This window comes from Leptonychotes weddellii, chromosome 5 (genome assembly GCF_054177405.1).
Source record: "Leptonychotes weddellii isolate Sample4059 chromosome 5, ASM5417740v2, whole genome shotgun sequence".
Classification (NCBI taxonomy): domain Eukaryota; kingdom Metazoa; phylum Chordata; class Mammalia; order Carnivora; family Phocidae; genus Leptonychotes; species Leptonychotes weddellii.
The window spans coordinates 102,374,638-102,398,614 of record NC_138373.1 but is presented as its reverse complement, the minus strand read 5'-3'; the positions used below and the strand labels follow the sequence as shown (position 1 = coordinate 102,398,614).

The 23,977-nt window shown below is 40.8% G+C and overlaps 2 protein-coding genes across 4 annotated transcripts in view; one reads left to right on the top strand and one right to left on the bottom strand.

The window, feature by feature from the left end:
- The window catches only part of LARP4 (La ribonucleoprotein 4), a 207,018-nt gene extending 204,115 nt beyond the window's left edge, over window positions 1-2,903 (bottom strand). For both annotated transcript variants that reach the window (XM_081821661.1, XM_081821664.1), the window contains exon 1: window positions 2,714-2,903. The gene's annotated coding sequence lies outside the window, so the exon portion shown is untranslated. The remainder of the gene's footprint in view (window positions 1-2,713) is intronic.
- A 174-nt stretch (window positions 2,904-3,077) lies between these two features.
- The window catches only part of LIMA1 (LIM domain and actin binding 1), a 91,839-nt gene continuing 70,939 nt past the window's right edge, over window positions 3,078-23,977 (top strand). For both annotated transcript variants that reach the window (XM_081821658.1, XM_081821657.1), the window contains exon 1: window positions 3,078-3,206. The gene's annotated coding sequence lies outside the window, so the exon portion shown is untranslated. The remainder of the gene's footprint in view (window positions 3,207-23,977) is intronic.

The following is a 23,977-nucleotide window of genomic DNA, read 5'->3' as shown; positions in this document are numbered from 1 at the left end:
GTAGTAAGAACATTTTAGTAATATTGATTCTTCCAATCCATAAGCACAGAATATCTTTGCATTTGTGTCCTCTTCAATTTCTTTCATTACTGTCTTACAGTTTTCAACATACAGATCTTTTACCTCCTTGGTTAAATTTATTCATAGGTATTTTGTTCCTTTTGATGAAATTGTAAATGGAATTCTTTTATTTCTCTGATAGTTTGTTATTAGTGTTGAGAACAGATTTTTGTGTATTGATTTTGTATTCTACAACTTTATTGAATTCATTTATTAGTTCTCACGGTTTTTTTGATGGAGTCTTTGGCAGGATTTTAAACTAAAATACTTACTTTGCTTTTGGCCTATATCTGTACTTTGTCTGACCTGCTATTTCTTGAAAATCCATCAGTTTTGATTCACTTTTTCGAACAATACCTCACAAAATCAGACTATGAACCAGACTATGAACAAATGCTTGATTACAATTTGATTCAGCAAAAAGGATGCTCACATCACTGTCAAAGAAGTGTAGTTCAGACATGGATGTTGGCTGATATTTTCACTTAAGTTAACCAGTAAGACAGAAGTAAAATAGCGGGGATGACTGGGTGGCTCAGTCAGTTAAGCGGCTGCCTTGGGCTCGTGTCGTGATCCTGGGGACCTGGGATGGAGTCCCACATTGAGTTCCACATCACCTTGCTCGGCGGGGAGCCTGCTTCTCCCTCTGCCTGCCTCTCCCCCTGCTTGTGCTCTGTGTGTGTCTCTCTCTCTGACAAAAAAAAGTAAAACAGCGAAAAGGTATGTCCAAACTTCACTCATTTATCAATGACATTAGCAACTTCTTTGCTGAATTGGATAACAGTTTTTGAATACTGAAAGAATACTTCAATTTTTTGTGCTGTTCACAATGTCAAGGCCAGGAATGTGATACACTGTTAACTTTAATTCTGCATTATCAACATTTTCTCTACCAGCCTACTGACTGCTTTGTAAATAAAGCTTTACTGGAACGTGGCCACACCCATTTTAAATGTTAACAGTTGAGTAGTTGTGACAAAGACCATATGTACTAGAAAGCCTATTTGTTTACAGAAAAAGTTGCAGATACTTGGGCTAGGAAAATCAACAAAACAATAAACCAAACCCTTATTTGTAGCATTTGCCAACTTCCACGTGTAAATATCCTATTGCAGCCAATTTCAAACTACAAATAATGACCTCTCTGACCTGAGTTGGGAAGAGATGCATGTATTCCCATCATACAGATAAAATACACAACCTCAGGGGCAGAGTTCTTAGTAAAACTAAGTTTAAAAAAAGTGATGAGGGGCTCCCGGGTGGCTCAGTCGTTAAGCGTCTGCCTTCAGCTCAGGTTGTGATCCCAGGGGCCTGGGATTGAGACCCGCATTGGGGTCCCTGCTCAGTGGGAAGCCCGCTTCTTCCTCTCCCACTCCCCCTGCTTGTGTTCCCTCTCTCGTTATGTCTCTGTCAAATAAATAAATAAAATCTTAAAAAAAAAAAAAGTGGTGAGTTTTGAGTATTTATTATCTGATTTTAACATATTTAATTGTAAAGTTATATAATTTTGATTTTTAACAGTGGTTATGTTTAACAACTGGCTCATAAAATCCCCCCAATTTAGCAATCAGCCTTGCAAACTGGTAAAAGTCAGCTGTGAGGTACTTCTAGCTCTATTTTCAAAAGGACACTAAGGGAGAATTTTGGAGTAATTTGCCTAGTTGGTAAATGGCTGTGTCAAGATTCAAATGTAGGTCTAAAACTCTGACCCAGGTTAGGCTTCTTAGCCTTCTTGGTGGAGAATAAGGGCCATTATTGGCTTGATTTTTTACAAATTGAGTGTGTGTGACATCTATTGAGGGAACTAAGCATGCAAGGGAAGGCATTTTCTGGAGTACCATCCTATATTGATATTCTTTTACATTCCTATGCTTCCTGCCAGTTTTGCTAGTCTTGATGCCTGGTACCTATGCAGAAATCAGTTTAGGCTGGGTATTTGAAGGAAGAAGGGAAAGGATTGGTGTATCCATCTGCTGTTGGAAATTTCTCTATTAAGTATTTTCCTTGGGGCGCCTGGGTGGCTCAGTCGTTAAGCGTCTGCCTTCGGCTCAGGTTATCATCCCTGGGTCCTGAGATCGAGCCCCTCATCGGGCTCTATGCTCCGCGGGAAGCCTGCTTCTCCCTCTCCCACTCCCCCTGCTTGTGTTCCCTCTCTTGCTGTTTCTCTCTCTCTGTCAAATCAATAATTAAAAATATATATTTTTTCCTTAACTGCTTCAGGAAGTGTAAGTGTAGGCATTTAGTACCACAAGCCCCTTGGGAGTACTTACCAAGCTACATGAATTCCAAAAACCTTCAGAAAACTTATCTGAAACCTTACTACATTTGCGGTGCCGGAAAAGTAAGGACACTATCAGAGGGTACTCATGCTGCCTCACGGAACTGGGGCAAGAATTTGGGGACAGGGCGGCCAACCGGTAGGCCTCTTGACTTAATCTCTCACACAGCTCCAATTCCAAGTGTAGGAATAATAACGGTTAGAGCTGTTGTAGAACTAGATCTGCCCTGTCCAACCACTTCGTTTTTACAAAACACAGCCCTCGTGAGGTGAAGCGACCTGATGAACGTCAAGCAGTACAGTCAGGATTCATTTGTAGCTCTTTCCACTGCACCACACGGCCTCCTCTAAAACACCCTCTCTGCACAAACTTACCCCGAAAGCACCAGGAACCTGGTTGGGGACTGACCCACAGTTGAACCGAGGTCAAACCGCCCAGTCGTTCCTAAGTCAAACTGCTGAAACTCTGGGTCAGAGTTAAGGCCAAAGTAAAGAAGAACGAAGCTCAGGGTTTCATTAAAGGAGCGTGGCTCCCGCACAAAGAAGCGCGGGACGTGAGAGGCAGCCCTTGGAAAAGCAGCCACGCCTCTCACGACGCCAAACGCTGCGCGCGGCGGAGCAACACGAACAGCCGAGAACGCAGGACACGCCCCCGGCGGCGCGCACGCCCTCCCAGAGGCCAAACGGGAGACCGGCGTGCGCGCCCCCGCAGCGGGGGGCGGGGCGGGGCGGGGCTCTGAGCCGGACCGGGGCGGGGCCGCAGGAGCTGTAGGTGTTGCAGCTGGGTCGGGACAGGTGCGCGAGGTAGAGCGCCTAGGACCCGCCGCAGGGCTGGTAGCAGCACGGAGGAAAGACCGATTTTAGCCAGGTAAGCGCCTTCTCTCTCCATATCCTCCACAGCCGGAGAGTGCGCGAGACCCCGGCTTCCCTCCACAATCTCTTTCTCCAGCGACTTCTGGGGCAGGGGGAGCACAAGGAGCGTGAACCCCCCCTCCCCCACCCCCCCACCGCCCCCACCGCCCCCACCGCCCCCGAGAGAGAGAGTAGAGGAACTGCTGATCCTCTGCTCTTTCCTCACTTCTGGGTACTGCGCTGGGCTTGGGACTAATTATGTAGGGCCGAACCTTTGCTGCCTGAGGGCGGGAGCTGATAGGGACCACCTCTTCCATCGGAAACACTCCTTTCTAACTATATACATTTTTGGTGCGGTGGAGGAAGGCGGCAGTTCGTAAAAATTCAGAATAGTCTCCTAGGGAAATATTCTGATATTCAACTGCTCTTTTCCCATCTTCATTTAAAGCTATTCCCTCCCTCTTCGATTTTTACCCCCATCCGTTCTGCCAACTGAACTCTAAGACACTACAGCCCTTTGAGGCATTTTGAGAATATAGCAGTCCTTGCAGCTGGGTGTGTCATCCTCGAACCGCTATAGTGTATATATCACTGGCACCTGTCACCAGCATACGTAGGTGTTAATATAAGGTAACTGTACACCCGTGGCTACACCTACTAAGCTTGAAGTTGTAGGTGCTAGGAGCCAACCATCTGGCGTCCTTCCTTGCCTCCTTACTGGTGCTTACAACAAGGAGTTTAGCTGATCCTGGTAAGAGATATTTGAACTACTATTGTCTTTCACCTAATTCCAGCTTTCCAAAGTCTGCCTAATCCAGATGGTTCTACTGACTTGGCTTGTCGAGTTGTCGAAGGTACTTAGGGAGTTATCAGTCTTAAGACAATACCCCTTTAGAGGAGAGGCCTTTTACATTAAGTATTCTTTCTTTTGCTGTTGATTTAAGTGGTTAAACAGAATACTTTTTATCCGCATGGTTACTAATACTATTCACAATGATAAATATTTTAGGAATCATGAAATAACACTTTCTTCTGAGGTCTGATGTAGATACAAAAGATGATCCTCAACAAGCATTTTCTAAGTTTCTGTGGAGTTATAGCCTGGATGAAGGATGATTGTGTCTTAGGTAGACCTTCAAAAAGTTACAGATTTAGCAGGAAAGAAGGTTAAAAAAAAAAAGGTTTGCGCGCACATTTATTTCCTTGTTTTGCATTGACAGAACAGTACATAACATGGTATTAGGTAATTACTTTAGGAACTTATTTCATTTTCTGGACAAAACATTTATTGAGTGCCTCTTGTTTTGTCAGTCCTTTTGTGGATTCAAAGTTCCGAATATCCCTACTCTAAAAAAACTTATTTAAAATCAAATGGGTTAAGCAGAATCAGCAGCTACAACTTACAGGTTTGGTGAGATCAGTGTGTACTAGACATCAGCCCAGAGAACTGTAGAAGCATAGAAAATGCAGTTTAAAAAAAATGTCCGGGGGCGCCTGGGTGGCTCAGTTGGTTAAGCGACTGCCTTCAGCTCAGGTCATGGTCCTGGAGTCCCAGGATTGAGTCCCACATCGGGCTCCCTGCTTGGCAGGGAGCCTGCTTCTCCCTCTGACCCTCCCCCCTCTCATGTGCTCTCTCTCTCTCTCTCATTCTCTCTGTCTCAAATAAATAAATAAAATCTTTAAAATAAAATTAAAAAATGTCCCTCTTTGGGGTGCCTGGGTGGTTCAGTCGGTTGAGACAGACTCTGCTGTCTTGATTTCAGGGTCCGGTTTGGGCCCCACATTGGGCATGGAACCTACTTAAAAAAAAAGGGGGGGGGACTTTTCTTCTACTTTTCCTTAAAAACAAAACAAAATAACAATAACAAAAAATTTTGAGTAATAGTGAATTATTTTCTTCATATATTTGTATCGCTCATATTCCTTACGGGGTGTTTTGCCAATGGTATGGTCTTTTTGAAGATGGGATAAGGACCTGTCCCTAATTCTGTGTCAGTTCAGTAAATAGTTGGTGGAGCTGTTTTTCACTGTTCTGTATTGGGCCTCAAAGTTGTTATCATGTAGTCCCTGAACTGTAGAGTTTCTGGGAATAGAATAGTGTATTGGCAACATTAGGAAAACAATGCCATTTTGTAAAATTGCTTGTTTGTGCAACTTTGTTTAACTTGGTACATTCAAGTTTTGTTCCGGACTCTGGTTAAAGGTGGGCCAACTTTCAACTTTCTAATAATTCTAAGAAGAGAAAGCTTTAAAAGTGAAAACAGTTCTTTAACAGCACGTCTTGATGACAGAGGACACTTTTTCTTGCTAAGGTGCCTTCAAAATGTCTCTCTTTTTTGAAGGGGGGACAGGATGGATAAATGAGTGGAGGAAGGGGTCAGAAGTATTTGAAGATTCTTTGCAGTTTTGATGATCTGAAGTCTATGGTAGTCTTTTTAAAAATTTTTTAAAAGATTTTATTTATTTATTTGACAGAGACACAGCGAGAGAGGGAGCACAAGCAGGGGAAGTGGGAGAGGGAGAAGCAGGCTTCCCGCAGAGCAGGGAGCCTGATGCGGGACTCCTCGCAGGACTCTGGGATCATGACCTGAGCCGAAGGCAGATGCTTAATGACTGAGCCACCCAGGCGCCCCTGAAGTCTGTAGTAGTCTTAAGCACTCTTCATGTAACTGTAGGTTTTTATTAATTGCCTACTGTGTGCCAGTGATCTAGTATACAGAGGATGAACATGACACAGTCCCTTCTATGTGATTGTTTTTCATTTTTCTTATTTGTTTGTTTGTTTATACATAGGCTCCGTGCACAGCATGGAGCCCATTGCCAGTCTCGAATTCATGACCCTGAGATCAAGACCTGGGCTGAGACCAAGAGTCGGACGCTCAACCAACTAAGCCACCCAGGCACCCGTTTTCATTTTTTAAATGGAGATTCTGAGTTAATAAAACAGATGGTGGTTGTCTCATTTGGTAATTTGAGCCATGGTACTTGATGAACACATTTCTTTGACATTACTTACCTCTTTTCTTTCTGTTTACACCTTAGGAAAGTGGTCTTCACTGGGAATTTTTGGAAAGGCAGTCAGTATTTGCATGTATTTTGGGTATTTAAAATGATTATGTTGTTTCCTTAAAATGTTTTCAAGTACAATTTTAATGATTGTTCTTCTTAGGGTTTCAAGTTTGTGACTTCCCCCTGATATTTTTTGACAATCATCTGTAATTGACTTAGGGCTTCTGTACCAGAAAGGTTCTTCAAAGACATATACACCCAGACACAAAAGAAGGTTGAGAGTATAGGAGATCATTAGACATCTTTGCCATAAAAGGCCACCTAACCACAAATTGGGAGAATTTATCACTGTTTATGTTGATAACGAAACTAGTTTTCAGGCATTCTTAATTCCATACTCTCAGAAATAGGTGACTTTTATTTGGATTGGAATTGTACTCTTTCTGCAGATAGGAAAATTTGTGACTTGTCAGGAATTTCCATAAGAAAAGACTTGTCTTTTTCTTAAGGTTACTATGGTCTTTCACTGTGTGTTTTGTGATAGGAAGTTAAAGTACTTTATTTTGGATTGTGTACAGTAATCTCCAGGTGATGTTAAATTACTTAAAACAGACTCTCAAGGTTCTTTAGTAACAAATGAGTGGTTGTAAATTGAGTAGTTTCTTACTTAATGATTGTGGAATTGAGATTCTATGGTAAACGATACTCTTCCTAGGAACATACTGCTATGTTTATTGTGTGGCTAACTGCAAAGTCCTTGAGACTCAGTCAAATTATTGTGCAAATGCAGATCTCTTTTTATAAAAGGACAAGATTTGACCCAACAAGCAATCCATTATTTAGCACGTCAAATGATTTCTTTATACTTGAAAATGTTTCTAGAGACTTCACATGCACAGTCATGAAAAGTTAATAAGGTACCATGATATACTACATTCATTTTATTTGCTTTTAAAGAATTTCTTCATAATGCTACAATGAAACTAAGAACTTCCATCTTTAAGGGGGAAAAGATGCAACTTTTTGTTCTTTTTTTTTAAAAGATTTTATTTTTAAGTAATCTTTCCACTGAACATGGGGCTCAAACTCACGACCCTGAGATCAAGAGTCACATGCTCTACCGACTGATCCAGCTAGGTGCCCCCCACCCTTTTATAAAGATTTACTTTTTGTATTTCTGATGACAAGCATGGGGCTATTTTTCTCTTATTTATCCTATAACAGAGCTTACTATATGGAAAACTTTACAATCCTTCAAACATGTTTTTTCTTGCCAATTTTTGGTTCATTACCCATAGATTAGTAATCCTGATATACTTTTACTTGGTTTTAGATTTCCACAATCTTTTTTTCCCCATAAACTGAAATTTAAGCAAATGGCCCAGGATTTCTTTTCCTCATAGTCAGTCTCACCGAATAGGTAATTTTCAGATTTGGTTTCCACCTCCAGCACTAGATAGGAAACCTGTCTGCCCTTGCATTGTACCCAGTGATTTCCCTGTAATGGCCCTGTCACTGCCCTCCTCCTAACCACTTGGCAACATTTGACCAAGTGAGCATCTTTTTTGGTTATTTCTTTTATTTGGCTTTCTTGGCATGACTTTACCTGGTTGTCCATCTTCTAAGCTAACACTTCCTCTCATGCCTCTTCACTGACTCACAGTCTTTTTGCCCCTCAAGTGTGGATGTTTGCCATGGTCCAGCATCCTGTTCTTATTATACTCTCTCCCTGTGCAGTCTGATCTATTTCCATGGCTTCAACTAACATCTCCATGTGAGTGATTTGCAGATTATTTTTTAAACCTCTTTGTATATTATATATATAATTCTTGTTTTATTTTCACATATACAAATATGCATACCCATTTAGAAGATAAGAATTACATATGCTTATTATGAAAACTTGAGGAAAAATGTATTATAAAGAAGGCAAAATATTCCATAATCTGTTCCAGAGAGAACTATTTGGTATATTTCCTTTCAGTCTCTTTTTTTCCCCTTTGATACACACACACACACACACAGGTAATTGGGCTCGTCCTATTACAGTAGATATAGTTTTGTATATGCTTTTTCACTTTACATTATGTCATAATTTTCCATGGTATCAAAATTATTTGAAAACAATTATAATGGATGTTCAATATCCTATTGTATTGATACGCATAATTTAACTCTGTACTTGCGTATTATGATTGTTACAACATTATTAACAAGCGAAAAAATTGAGAATAAATTAATGCATAAATCTTTGTACAAATCACTCACTATTGGGGCACCTGGGTGGCTCAGTTATTAAGCGTCTGCCTTCGGCTCAGGTCATGATCCCAGGGTCCTGGGATCGAGCCCCGCATCGGGCTCCCTGCTGGGTGGGAAGCCTGCTTCTCCCTCTCCCACTCCCCCTGCTTGTGTTCCCTCTCTTGCTGTCTCTCTCTCAAATAAATAAATAAAATCTTAAAAAAAAAAAAAATCACTCACTGTTTCCTTAGGTTAGATTCCCAGAAGCTGAATTACCAGGTCATAGGGAATAAAAATTAAAAAACACTAAACCTGCTGTCAAATTGCTTTTTGTAAAGATCAGACTGATTAAATTAACATTCTCACCTGCAGTGATTGTGAGGGCCCATCTTATTTTTTAATATTGGATCTTATTTTTTAATATTTATTAATTTGTTAAGCAAAAGTGATTTAATTTGTATTTTATTACTAGTGAGAGCAAACATTTTTCATATGTTCATTTCCATTTCAGTTTCTTCTGTGCATTGTTGTCTTTTGGTTAATCCATTCCCATTTTGGGGTCTTAAAATTTTAATTATGTTGCTTTTTGTTTGGGGTTCTTTCATTTATTTGGGGCTTTGGGGGAGGGAGTACAGATTTTTATTAGGCCAAATCGAATGAGTGGAGTGATGAAGTAGAAAGTGTACACAAGTTGAAATTGTGGCATTTTAAATTCCTGTTGGTGTGAGAAGCCAGAGCTTGTGATTGTTGGAGCAGCACTGGCAAATGGAAAGGGTGTTGACCTGAAAGTCAGGATTCCCAACCTGGTGTTGGGAACCAACCACTGAGGTGATCTTGGGCAAGTCATTCATCCTCTCTTGAGCCTTTTCTGTAAAATGGATGGGTTAGGTTATTGATCCCAAAGACCATACAACCTCTGTGCTGAAAGGATGCTTTACAAGCCACCGCTCTCTAGACATTGTGAAGTTATTTTTTGTCCCATACCTAACCCTTCACCCAGTTTAGATATATAGAGCCCAGGGAGAAAGACTGGATGCAGTGAAGGCGATTTTCATAGGGGGAGCAAGGCTTAATGGAACCTAGAGGCACTTTAATGTAGAAGTTGGAAAGACTGGCATTTTTCAGGCACTCCCATAGATTGACACTTGGCAGCCTAGTTACATAAATCATAAAAGCCCTGCTAATCTATGCCACAAAGCCCCATCATCTCTAATGGGTGTACAACAAATCTCATTTTATGACAAGAGGTTTAAGTTGCCAAGCCAAGTTACTTAACAACTTCCACTATTCTGTACAGGAGCTATACTTAGTGGGGTTTTTTCTTAGTCATTTGTATAAGCTCTTCATTTAAAATTTTTTTTTTTAAAGATTTTATTTATTTATTTGAGAGAGAGTGAGAGAGCACAAGAGGGGGGAGCGGGAGAGGGAGAAGCAGACTCCCCGCTGAGCAGGGAGCCCAATGTGGGACTCGATCCCGGGACTCCAGGATCATGACCTGAGCCGAAGGCAGTCGCTTAACCAACTGAGCCATTTTAAATTTTTTTAAAGATTTTATTTATTTATTTGAGAGAGAGGGTGAGAGCAAGAGAGAGAGGATGAGCAGGAATGGGAGGGGCAGAAGAAGAGGGAGAAACAGACTACCCGCGGAGCAGGGAGCCTGGCACAGGGCTTGATTCCATGACTTGAGCTGAAGGCAGACATTTAACCGAGCCACCCAGGTGCCCAGCTCTTCATTTTAAGAATATTAATTATTTGCCCTGTGGTCAAATGTTTAACTAGTTATGTGCCTTTTAATTTTATATATGGTAAATTATTATTTATCTATAGATCTTTTTCTTTGGGATTTCTTTTGTTGCTTTTATGTTGTGAAGCCTTTTGCCATCTGAAGATGGGTTAATTATTCACTTTGATTACCTACTAATTTTTATGATTTTTACTTTTTATAATAAATTTTTTAATTTGTCTTGAATTTACTTAGGAGTACCAAAGCAGTCATATCTTCTGAGCTCCAGGTCCATATTTCCAACCACTTGGCAGACCATGTAGATATTCCCTATGTACCAGACACTTGTGTCCACCTCGTTCCATAAGGATAAAGCTTGAAGTTGTCTTGAATGCTTCATTCCTTCTCTTTTCTTTTTTTTTTTTTAAGATTTATTTTTTTGAGAGAGAGAAAGAGAGAGTGTGTGTGCACGAGCAAGGGGGAGTAGCAGAGGGAGAGGGAGAAGCAGACTCCCTGCGGAGCAGGGAGCCCAATGTGGGACTCAATCCCAGGACCCTGAGATCATGACCTGAGCTGAAGGCAGACCTTAAGTTACTGAGCCACTTAGCCACCCCAGTCCTTCTCTTTTCCCACATTTAATCAATCGCCATGTTTGGTTGATTCTACCCCAACCGTGATAATGGCTCTTTGTCATTGTTCTAATTCATACCCCCCTTTTTTTGCTAAAGTCCTTAGAATTGGTTTCAGTTTCTCCCTTTTAGTCCAGAGTTGTCATAAAAATAATAGAATACCGGTTTTCAAAGTATGGTTCCCTTGATTACCTGTTTTAGAATCTCCTGGGGTATTGGTTAAAGAGGTAGGTTTCCAGGTCCCACTAGACTTACACATCAATATATTTGAGAGAATGGGGCCTGGGAATCTGCAGTATTAACAAGTACCTCAGGAGATTCATTTACACGCTTAAGGGGAAGCAAAGCCCAAGTAAATTAAATCTAAATTTCTCTGGATGCCATTCAAGACCCCCACTTCCACACCCTGACAGCCTATTTTTCCAGGCTTATCTCCCACATCACCATCCACCCATCTGGCATTGTAGCCACACGGTGATTCACAGTTTCCTGGACCCACCCTGTCCCTTCCTGCCTCTGTGCCTTTGCTCATGCAGTTCCCACAGCCTCAGGCTCCTCTCCCTCCTCCCACTCCTGCTTAAATCCTTTTCCTTAGGAGTTCAAATAAAATGCTCCTTTTAAAAAAATAAAGCCTTGGGGCGCCTGGGTGGCTCAGTCCTTGGGCGTCTGCCTTGGGCTCAGGTCATGATCCCAGGGTCCTGGGATCGAGCCCCTCATTGGGCTCCCTGCTCAGCTGGAAGCCTGCTTCTCCCTCTCCCCCTGCTTGTGTTCCCTCTCTGGAAATATCTCTCTCTCTCAAATAAATAAATAAAATCTTTAAAAAATAATAAAAATAAAAAAATAAAAAATAAAGCCTTTTCTAATTTCTTCTATTTTAATCAGTGGCTCCCTCCCCAGTCTTCACGTAGCACTTTATTTTTATTTCATTTTTTTACCTCAATACTGTCACTATTTATGAATTATTGCTTCCTTAAAAGATTATAAGTCTTCTAAGTTTGAGAATTCTGCCTTTCCTTTTTATTTGGTAACCATTATACATATAATAGGCAATTAAATATCATAAAGTATATGAAATATATCTCTTCTTGTAAGCACTATTATATAAAAATGTTTGGATTTGCCTCACACTTAGAATAAAATTAAGATTTTTTACCACTGGTTATAAATCCTTATTTAATCTGGCTGCCACTCAGCTCTGTCATCATCTCATACTTTTCATTCACCTCCTAGCCATATTATTCCTGCCTCAGGGCCTTTGCATTTGCTATTTCTTCCACCCTGAAAACTCCCACATCTCTTCTCTTCACCTGACTGGCTGCCTATGTCCTCTGCATTATTCAGGTTTCAGCTCAAATGTCATTCTTCCAAAGAGGCCTTCCCCAGACCGCTATCTAAAGCATCTGCGCCTTTTCCTACCACCACTCCAGTTACTCTTTTTCTATTTCCTTCACTGCACTAATCACAGTATTTAATTGTCCTGTTTCCCCAGTAGAATGGAAGCTTCATGAGAGCAGAGACCTTGTCTGTCACTTTTAACATTATACCTTTAGCAAACAGAGCACTGCTTGACACATGGTAAGTCCTCAATAAGTATTTGTTGAATGCATGAATAAGCCTTTGAAGATAGACTTCTCATTTTAACAAGTCTTGTTTTGGTTTGCAATCCAAAGGTTTTGTTGTTGTTGTTTAATAGACAACAGCTGAGGTAGTTCCATCAGGGTTCAAAACGGGTAGCAGCCTCTGAGGATTTCTGAAGGGAGCAGGACAAGGGAGGCTGGGCTCACCAGGATTCAGTTTTTGTTTTTGTTTTTTTAAGATTTTATTTATTAATTTGAGAGAGAGCACAGCAGGGGGAGCAGCAGGCAGAGGGAGAAGCAGGCTCGCCAAGCAGGGAGCCCGATGCGGGGCTTGATCCCAGGACCCTGGGACCATGACCTTGAGCCGAAGGCAGACAGCCACCCAGGTGCCCCACCAGGATTCAGTTCTATCTGAGTGCAGGTTTTCCAAGGTGATCCCAGGATCAAAGCCACTATTTTACTACCACTGTCAGCATCTATTTCCAGGGTTGTTACTGCTGCCCAATACTAGTCCTTTAGCTCTCACTGCATTTTTAAAAGCAAGCAAAATTGGAATCCACCTGACTAGACAACTTATGGCAAAACTAGAATCCAACCAACTAGAATCCTCAAGCAACAAAAAGTTTTCTTTTGCTTTTCTTTTCTAGAAGAAAAACAAGAAAGCTACCTAGAATCCTCAAGCAACAAAAAGTTTTCTTTTGCTTTTCTTTTCTAGAAGAAAAACAAGAAAGCTACCTAGAATCCTCAAGGAAAGGTGAAATTATGTTCATTATACTTACTACATGCCTATTGATTTGGAAGATTTTTAGCAACAGCTGCAGACAAGGGGTTTCTTGTTAACATCTAGTTGAACCAGACAATTGAAATCATCAGTTCTAATTTCTTCCAATTTCTCTTCATTGGGTAGACTTTTTTTTTTAAATATCTATTTATTTGAGAGAGAGAGCACAAGTGGGGGGAGGGGGAAGCAGAGAGAGAGGGAAAAGCAGACTCCCTGCTGAACACAGAGCCTGACTCGGGGCTCGAACCCAGGACCCTGAGATCGTGACCTGAGCTGAAGGCAGACACTTAATTGACTGAGCCACCCAGGCACCCCGGGTAGACTTATTCTTTAATTCTATTTTTTTTTTAATTCTATTTTTTCTTGAAACTGCCTTGAAATTTTATTAAAAATTACAATAGTTTTTATGGCATCTTATAGTTTTCAAAGTACTTTACTTTTATTCTCTCATTTAATCTTCATAACCATCCCAGGGTGCCTGTGTGGCTCAGTGGGTTAAGTGTCCAACTCTTGATTTCGGCTCAGGTCATGATCTCAAGATTGTGAGACTGAGCTCTGCATCATCGGGCCCTGCACTGGGCATGGAGTCTGCTTAAGATTCTCTCTCTCCCTCTCTAAAAAATAAAACAAAACAACAAAAAACTGGTAATCCTCACAGCCATCCCTTATGAATATGTTTCTGAGTTGAAGAAACAGAGACCCAAAGAAGTTGATTGACTTTCCCATGCCAACTAAAAGACCACTACTCAATAAATACCTCTCAAAAACTTTTTAAAACAGCATCATCATTTGATGTAATTTTTAGAAGGTAAATATTAAAGTGTATTTAAAACACTAACATTAATATGTTTGTGACCAGTCTCTAAGAAATAAGCTGCATAGCATTGATTGAGATAAATAGCAAAATTTTATCACTTCTGTGGCTCTGTGGTTTGTAAGTCTCTGACCAGCCTCAGCTATGCTTGTCCTTGATTAAAGCATTGTTCTGGGTTAGCTTCTCACAGATTTGTACAGAAAGGAGAGATGAGAGAACTTGCCTAGAGAAGAGTCACTTTTCAGTAAACCCGTTTTAATTCTCCTCGTGCTTGAAGGGATTGGTTAAATTGATCTGAACTAGCTTTTCAGATTGAGCAAGTCCTGAAAAAAAAAACACATCATCTAAAATTTCAGATAAGAAGAATGGAAGCCACGCCCTTCCTGGAAATGGCCAGGCATGAAACTAAGAAGCCCTGTATTTGGAGAAAACTTGATTAATTATTAAGGACAAAGGACTGGTATAAGGAGGTTATATCCTTAACGGAAGCAGCCTTCTTAAAATAAGTGTACATATTTATTCTGCTTTGACGTTATAAAGAAGACTCTTTAACTACTTTGTGTTAATTAAGCATGTAATTGGTAAGACTTGTGAGCATGTGGTTTTTAGACATGACATTCAGTTATGTAGGTCGGCCTTTGCTGAGATGTGGCAACTGAGAACTAACATAATACTGTTTTTTATTCATATGACAGATTTTTATTGAGCCTCTACACTGTACCAGGCACTGATGTTAAAGCATGGAATGGTGCAAAGGTTGAGGGAGAAACAGGCTATTCAGAGTAAACCTATGCTTTCTGTAATAGTCTTAGTCGACTATAAATTTCCACATTCTTTTTCCAATTAACTATGCCTTTCTCTACTTTTCACTTTAAATTTGAAGTTACTGACACAATTATCTGTTTTTCTACTTACTGATAAAGATTTTCCTTACTATGTGTGAATACTGAAAAAAACTCAATCCACTGGATTATATTTGCCCGTACTATAAGTTAATTATCAACTAGGCAGGGAGAGGAGGAAGAAGAACCAAGCAAATAAATAACAAATTAGATTTGAGAGAGAGGTAGAATCAAACTTGGAGTATATTGGGTAATTTTTAATTTAAAGAAAAAAAAAAGGGGGTGCCTGGATGACTCAGTTGTTAAGCATCTGCCTTCGGCTCAGGTCGTGATCCCAGGGTTCTGTGATTGAGCCCCATATCGGGCTCCCTGCTCCGCGGGAAGCCTGCTTCTCCCTCTCCCACTCTCCCTGCTTGTGTTCCCTCTCTTGCTATGTCTCTCTCTGTCAAATAAATAAATAAAATCTTTTTAAAAAAATTTTAAAAAAAAGAAGAAAAAAAAAGATTAGGAAGGTTCTTGGGTGGTTCTTTGTGACCTAAAAATTTTAGACCAAAGTCCGTTTTTAAAGGCTGTAATTGGAGGTTACTCTTTTACCTGTCTAGATAAGATATGTGAAGGTTACCACAATTATGTAAAAAGCTAATTTGGGTTTCAAAAATGCGAGAAGATAAGATATTCAAGCTGATGAACAATGTAATAGAAGCCATGTAGGACGTTAATAGTTATAGATCATTTTCTATGTAGAGTTTCACAGAGATATTGAGAACACCTAAAATGTGGCCCTTACACAGTGAAAGAGAGAGATTAGAGATTTAGACTTTTGGGTACAGAGAAATGGTGTCAGGGTTTTAAGAAGTTCTGGTGTTCCTGGTGGTCATTGCCAGTTTCTCTGAGATGACATTAGAGATCCTCTTTTCTTATTGCTGATTTAACAAAAATAAGTTGACCCTGAAATACAGTGTACACTAGAATGACATTTCTGGTTTATTCTCTGTGCTAGAGGTCATTTTATTTTCATCCCAGCCTCCTAAAAAATGAATACGTTAACATTTATTTGACCTTTCTGGGCCTCAGTTTCTTCATCTGTAAAGTGGGACAATAATATTCCAAGTGTGTGACTGTGAGGAACTTAAGAAACTTATATATGGGGGCGCCTGAGTGGTTCAGTCGTTAGGTGTCTGCCTTCGGCTCAGGTCATGATCCCAGGGTCCTGGGATCGAGCCCCATGTTGGGCTCACTGCTCTGCGGGGAGCCTGCTTCTCCCTCTCCCACTCCCTCTGCTTGTGTTCCCTCTCTTGCTGTGTCTCTCTCTGTCAAATAAATAAATAAAATAAAATAAATATATGCAAAACAATTAGAATAGTATCTGATACACATGGTAAGTGTTCAGTAAATGTTTGCTTATTTTTTTAGGATTTTTTTTTTTTTTTTTTTTTGTCAGAGAGAGAGAGAACACAGGCAGGGGGAGTGGCAGGCAGAGGGAGAAGCTGGCTCCCCACTGAGCAAGAAGCCTGATGCAGGACTCGATTCTAGGACCCGGGATCATGACCTAAGCTGAAGGCAGCCAGGTGTCCCAATGTTCCCTATTTTTATTACCACTACCACTGTCACTTTATTAAGCACTTATTTTAGCACTGAGCTAAAGGAACATTTTCAGAGATGATGGGACTAAGGCTTAGAGTAATTTTCCTAGTGTTACCCAATAAGTAAGTGGTAGACTGAAGATGTCGACTTGTGCAGAAAGGAACCAGGGACAGAGTGGGCTTAGATGTGGGACAGGCTGGGGCATTTGAACTAGCCTGTCTAGTTTCAAGACACTTAGGATGAGACTGGCCCAGACCACCCCCAGATACCAGGAACATGTGTTTTGTAGTAAGTCATTAGAGCATGGACATTGGCATTTGTCAGACTAACTAGTTTTTTGATCTTGTGAGAATTATTTAACCTTTCTGAGCCTCAGTTTCTTTCTCTGTGAGATGAGAATAATATTTGTTTCATGGTATCATAAGGACTAAGGGAGTAAAATCAAATGGAATGAATTACCTTGCGTATGACCGTGCCCAATAACCGATCCCAGGCTTATGCTAAAGTGGCCTAGCTTTTTTACCTGATTCTGACACAGTCCATCTAGATGGTGGGTGATTAGGGCCAATGTCTGCCGCCCTGCTGAGGCCCAGTAACTCTGGGGTTAAACCAAATCTAAACTCCCAAAGCTGTTTTTACGTTGGAATCATAGGGGACTCTTTTAAGAAAAATTAGAAGTGTTTGGACTCCACATGAGAGATTCAGATTCCAGAGATGATCCAGATATTCAGACCACCCTCCCCAATCCCTCCCTCACCACCCCCTCCACCCACCCCCCACCCCTGCACAACTGAGAAGCATTAGATTGGCTAGTTAAGGGTAGCAGGTGAAGCACAACCCCAACAGTGATCTTAATGCTTGGATTGTCAGTGTCAGTCAGGCTTCTCACAGGACTGTGCTCTGGTGGGAATATTAATGAGCAGTCAAGAGGTGGGTCCCCTACAGAAGGGAATTCTACAGAAACGATCTCATCTGTATAGTCAAGCAACATTTCTGTTTGGAAAGAATATTAATGAGGTCTGGATAGGAATCAGACACCAGGAAAGGACAGCTGCTGTGAGAGGCAATTTGAATTGTACAAGGAGTTACACATGATATTAAGAAAGTCCTTGTGCAACTTTAAAAAGTAATTAAGTTGTAGAGATAATAAACAGCTTATAAATGATGTTTAAAAAGTAAATGTAGTTTCAAAAAATAAATGTATTGAGGGGCCAGCACACATTTGAAAATATGTTCAACCTTCCCCATGATTAAAGGAATGAAAACTAAAACAATAATGTACCATTTTTCACACATCTAGGAGACTGGAAAAAATAAAAAGGATTAATCATGCTCAGTATTCACAAGGATGTGGAAAATAGTCTTTCTCATGTAGCTAATGGTTCAAATATAAATTGATGCAAAAAATAAATATAAATTGATGCAACTTTTTTGGAGGAAAATTTGGGAGTGTATTTTAAAATTTTTAATGCATAGGCCTTTTAAACTAGAAATGCTGCTTCCAGGAATTTACACCATAGATGCACACACCTCCAAGTAGGCAATAGTAGAAAGATGTTCATTACAGTCTTGTTCTTAATTATGAAGAACCCAGCAACCTACATATTCATTGACGGGGCCAGGTTAAATAAGTTATAGACTATTGCAGAGTGAAATAGTATTTGGTACTGAAAGGCTGAGGTAGATCTATATGTCCTCCTCCATCTACATGTCATTTCCTTTTTTTTTTTTTAAGATTTTATTATTTATTTGACAGAGAGAGAAAGAGAGACCACAAGCAGAGGGAGCAGGAGAGGGAGAAGCAGACTCCCCGCTGAGCAGGGATCCCGATGTGGGACTCGATCCCAGGACCCTGGGATCATGACCTGAGCCGAAGGCAGATGCTTAACTGACTGAGCCACCCAGGCGCCCCTATGTGTCCTTTCCTATATGTCCTCCTCTTGTGTGTGGAAAGATGTCCAACAGGAAATAAATAATTGCTGAATAGCACATTAACATAAAATTACTGTAATTTTTTTTAAAGATTTTATTTATTTGAGAGCGAGAGGGTGAGCGAGACAGAGAACATATAAGCAGGGGAAGTGGCAGGCAGAGGGACAAGCAGACTTCCCACTGAGCAGGGAGCCCGATGTGGGATTCGATCCCAGGACCCTGGGACCATCACCTGAGCTGAAGGCAGACACGTAACCAACTGAGCCACCTAGCGCCCCTGTAATTTTTTTTAAATGTATGTGTTTATATGTTGGTGTTAACACCTCTGTGCCTCACAGTTTCCTCATTTGTAAAATAGGCATCACTATGTATCTCATGATTTGTGAGAATAAAAAAAATATGTAGAATGCTTAGGACAGTGACTGACTTATTGTGCTGTGCATTTGCTATTATTATCACGTGTAGGCGATATCCGAAAGTTTATATTCCAAAGTGTGACAGAGATTACCTTTGGCAAGTCAAATGGTCTTGGGGGAAGGAGTATACAAGAGCAGGCAGAGACTTTGGTTTCTTATATTGTATGTGTCCATGTAGTTGTTTATGATAAGCAGGCCCATCACTTGACCAATCACTCTGACAAGGAAGCTAGGCAATGAACAAATGGGCAGCCCCAATTTGGAGTGCTTGTTGAGAACTGTGAAGGAGAGGTTCCCCAAAGGAAAGGAGGAGGGTGAAAGAGGGTGGTGGTGTGGGGAGATGTGAGGGATGCTTGGGAGTTCCACCTTGGCTGCTGAAACACTTTTTGAAAACCACTGACTTAATCAAAGATTGAAAATTTTTAAATTGCTCAAGAACCTTATGAAGGCCCCACATTTATATCTGGACTTTTCCTTTTTGCAATTTAGTTACATTTATACTAAAAAAGTGATTCATGCTTAATTTGACTTTTGGGCAAAAGCTATAAAAACTAATTGCTCACGTGTCTAAAACATTTAAGAGGGATAGGTAATTTTCCTAATAATTATGAAATAAAAATTTCAATGCTTTAAAGAGACTACTAATTTCTTTTCAACTAGTATTACTACCTACATTATATAATACTAGAGTAAATTTTGCACTAAAAAAAGTCAAACGGCTGAAGACTATGTTGTTTATGAATTATTTTAATCAAAGCCTTATGACATAGGCCTTGTTAAGACAATATGACATATAAACTAAGCTAAACCCAAATATGTAATCTGTTAACTAAACCTTTAGAATAATGTTTATTCAGTGTCTTAGACACGGGGGCATCCAAAAAGACCGACAAGATTCGGTTCTGACCTCAAGCAATGTGCCAGGCACTGTTTTGTATTTATTTTTAGAACCACCCTGTAGCTTAGGTGTGGCATCCTCATTTTACACAGAAGGAAAGTGTAGCACAGAGAGGTGGCCGTGCATCTGGTTAGCCCTGGACTCAGCACTGGAATCAGCTGGTATCCTCATGGCACTGCTCTGGCTCCAAATAACCAGGATATGAAGATAGGTGATGTGAGCCCTGGGTGGGGGCACACTGAGAATTCTCAGGTTCCTCAGTGATCATCGATCATCTAGTCTAGTGACTTTCAAACTATAATTTTTAAAATAACAGTTTTATTGAAATACTCGTATACCATACAATTTACCTATTTAAAGCGTGCAGTTCAGTGGTATATTCGCAGAGTTGTGCAGCCGTCACCACAGTCAATTTTACGACGCTTTCATCACCTCCCGGAAAAACCCCATACCCTTTAGCAGTCAGTCCGGTCCCCTTCAACCCCCCTGCCAGGGCTAGGCAACCACGATCTACTTTCTTTTTTTTTTTTTTAAGATTTTATTTATTTATTCATGAGAGACAGAGAGAGAGAGAGAGGCAGAGGGAGAAGCAGGCTCCCAAGGAGCAGGGAGCCCGATGCGGGACTCGATCCCAGGACGCTGGGATCATGACCTGAGCCGAAGGCAGACGCTCAACCATCTGAGCCACCCAGGCGCCCCACGATCTACTTTCTGTTTCTATAGGTATGCCCATTCTAGACATTTCATATAAATGGAATCATACGATATATGATCTTGGTGACTGGTTTCTTTTACTTGGCTTAAGTTTTTCAAGGTTCATCCATGTTGTAGCATATATGGGTACTTCATTCCTTTTCATGGCCAAATAGTATACCTTTATATGGATCAACCACATTTTGTTTATCTGCTTATCAGTTGAGGAACATTTAGAATGTTTCCACTTTGGGGCTGTTGTGAATAATGGTATTATACCCAATCTTGTACAACTTTTTGTGTGGACATGTGTTCTTTTTTCACTTCTCTCTGTATGTGTACCCCTCTAGGAGTGGAATGGCAGGATCATATGATAATGATGTGTTTGACCCTCTAAGGAGCTGCCAACTATTTTCCAAAGCAACTGCATCATTTTACATTCTCGTCAGCAGTGTATATGAGAGTTTCAGTTTCTCTACATCCTTGCCAGCACTTGTCAAACTATAATTTTTTTAACCACATCCCACATTAAGAAATATTTTACATTCTTACCCAGTTTACACACACACAAATAACTGAAACAAAAGCTTTATAAAAGAATACTTAAACTCTGTGTGATGCAGCCTGACATTTTGTGTTTCATTCTATTCTTTTTCTTTAGCACAAACATCTTGGTTCTGACCCGTTAAAATTGATTTCACAACTCACTAATTGTGACCTGCAGTTAGAAAAATACGAGGCTATGTTAACCTCTTCATTTTACACAAGAGGGAATTGAGGCCCTGAGAGATGACTTCTTAGCAGATGATACTGCTAATTAGTTGCAGATTAAAGATTAGAGCCCAAGTTCGTTGGCTTCCTGCTTTAACTTTTGACATCTCAAATTTAGTTGCCCTCATATGCGGTAGGTAAAAATAAATTGGAATTTCTGCTCAGATACCGTTTAAAAATTCTGTATACTTTTCTCAAGCAGCACTTCAAATTCAGCAACAAATCAAGCTAGAGAAAAAAAAGAATAAAAAGAACACAGTTTTATTATCATGAGTCATAAGTCTACAGAGTAATTTTGTGCCTGCTGAGCAGCCAAGCTTTTTTTGTGTTGGTTTTGGTTTTGGTTTTGGTTTTGGTTTTTAAAGATTTTATTTATTTGTGAGAGAGAGGGAGGAAGGGAGAGTGGAGGGAGGGATAGAGGGAGGGAATCTTTAAGCAGACTCTCCGTTGAGCACAGAGCCTGATGCAGGGCTCCATCTCACAACCCTGAGATCATGGCCTGAGCTGAAATCAGGAGTCAGATGCTCAACCCACTGAGCCAGCCAGGCGCCTCTTGAATGGCAATATTTGAAAGTAAGCAATATAAAAATCTTTTATGCTTCTGTTTTTCTATTTTTCTTGGAATACACATGGGTCTTAAGTCCTTTTATTTCAGTGTTTTCCAACCTGTGATGGGGTAACCACTGACACTAGAATCACTTCAAGGTTCTTGTTAAAATGTGGTCTTCCCAGGCCCTACTCCAGACCTAATGAGTTAGAATTGTGGGATGGGACCTGGAAATCAGTATTTAAAACAAACTTCCCTGGAGAGTGGAAAATCAAGACAATGTTTCCACCCTGGTGATGGATGACACAGAGCTGAAACAGGTGGCTTACATATACAAGTGTATCAATATGTCATTGCAAATCAAGGGCAAAATTAACTCCATTGTAGTAGGTAACTGTCAGAAACTTGGTCTGGTGTTCAATGACGTGGTGGGCATTGTGGAGATAATCAATAGTAGGGATGTCAAAGTTCAGGTCATGGGTAAAGGGTCAACCATTTCCATCAATAAAGCAGAGGGTTGCCACGTTTACCTGAGCAAGAATTCCCTGGGTTGAGACAGCCAGAGCCAAATCTGAGATGAAGGTCCTCATTCCTACAGAAGGTGGTGACTTTAATGAATTCCCAGTCCCTGAGAAGTTCAAGACCCTTTGAAATGGGCAGAAGTTGGTCACCACATTGACAAAAATTGCTGGATAAGCAAAGTGCCACTGGGTTCTTTGCCTTCTTCATACCATAGGATAAATCTGTATCAAGGCGGTTCTTTTTTAGATTTCCTCTACCTTTCTGCTCTTAAACTGCTTCTCTGCTTTGAGAAGCACAGCTACCTGCCCTCACTAAAATATACCTCAGGCTAAAAGTTAGGGCGGGACAGCAGGTCAGCTGATCTTCCCCTGGAAGGTGCAGCTTTTCCCTATCAGCTCCACCACCAGTCCATTCTTAAGGACCTGTATGCCAGACTGGTGTGTTTTAGCTTTCAGCCTCTGGAGGTTATCTGACCAACAACCAGTGTTTGGGGAAGAATCAGGCAGTCCCCAGGAATCAGCAGATCAGAATATTCACACGAGTTAATCTTTTTCTAGCAATGAGCATGAAGGTAGCAGAGGCTGGTGTGATTCTAGCTGGTGCTTCTAACCAGACTCTTTTCGCTGTTGACAAGTGAGGCAGGGGTTGCACTGGACCAAAGGCTGAAGCTTGGCCAACTAGCATTCCAAGGAAAATTGTTTACTTATAAGCATTCCTTTTATTTTGCATTCCATCCTCGGTGTGCCTGAACCTGAGAGAGGAGGTTCTCCTGTATTAGCTGCTGTGGCAGTGCCCGGCATCCAGGCCAGTTAAAGGAGGCTTGGACCTTTTCTTTCTCTGGGATCCCTGCCCAGCACCTTCCTACAGAGATGACTTAAACAAGGAAAAAAAAGAAAAAGAGAAAGAAAATACACCATTCCAAGGAATCTGGAATTCTTTCCTCCTTCCATGCCTATCCTCCATCTTCACTGCCTCCTTTGCCCTGTCATGCTCAACTGCTTTTGGTTTCTGTCCAGGCACCTGAACAGAGGACTAAAATCTCCATTGCAACCTGGTTTTTTTTTTTTTTTTAAAGATTTTATTTATTTATTTGAGAGAAAGAGAATGAGAGACAGAGAGCACGAGAGGGAAGAGGGTCAGAGGGAGAAGCAGACCCCCCGCTGAGCAGGGAGCCCGATGTGGGACTCGATCCCGGGACTCCAGGATCATGACCTGAGCCGAAGGCAGTCGCTTAACCAACTGAGCCACCCAGGCGTCCCGCAACCTGGTTTTATGTCTTATATAAGAATCTTGCACAGCAGGGCGCCTGGGTGGCTCAGTCGGTTAAGCATCTGTCTGTTCGGCTCAGATCATGATCACAGGGTCCTGGGATCCAGCCCCATGTCAGGCTCCTTGCTCAGCAGGGAGCCTGCTTCTCCCTCTCCCTCTGCCTGCCGCTCCCCCTGCTTGTGCTCTATCTCTTTCTCTCTCTCTGTCAAATAAATAAAATCTTAAAAAAAAAAAAAAAAGAATCTTGCACAGCATTGCTAATATAAATTACAGTTTTTCTCCCTAGGACACTTACCAAAATATGCAACATTTTTGGTGGGAAGAGAGATTGTCCTGTGACTTCTACCCATTTCTTGAGGCCTGTGGAAATAAACCTTTATGTACTTAAAGTTATACAGAAAATAGAATAAAATTAATATCAAACTTGAAAAAAATAAAACAAACTTCCTAGGTGATTCTTATTTTACTCAAGGTTGTGACCTACTAAACTAAGGGTTTCTTTCTTTTTTTTTTTTTTTAAGATTTTATTTATTTATTTGACA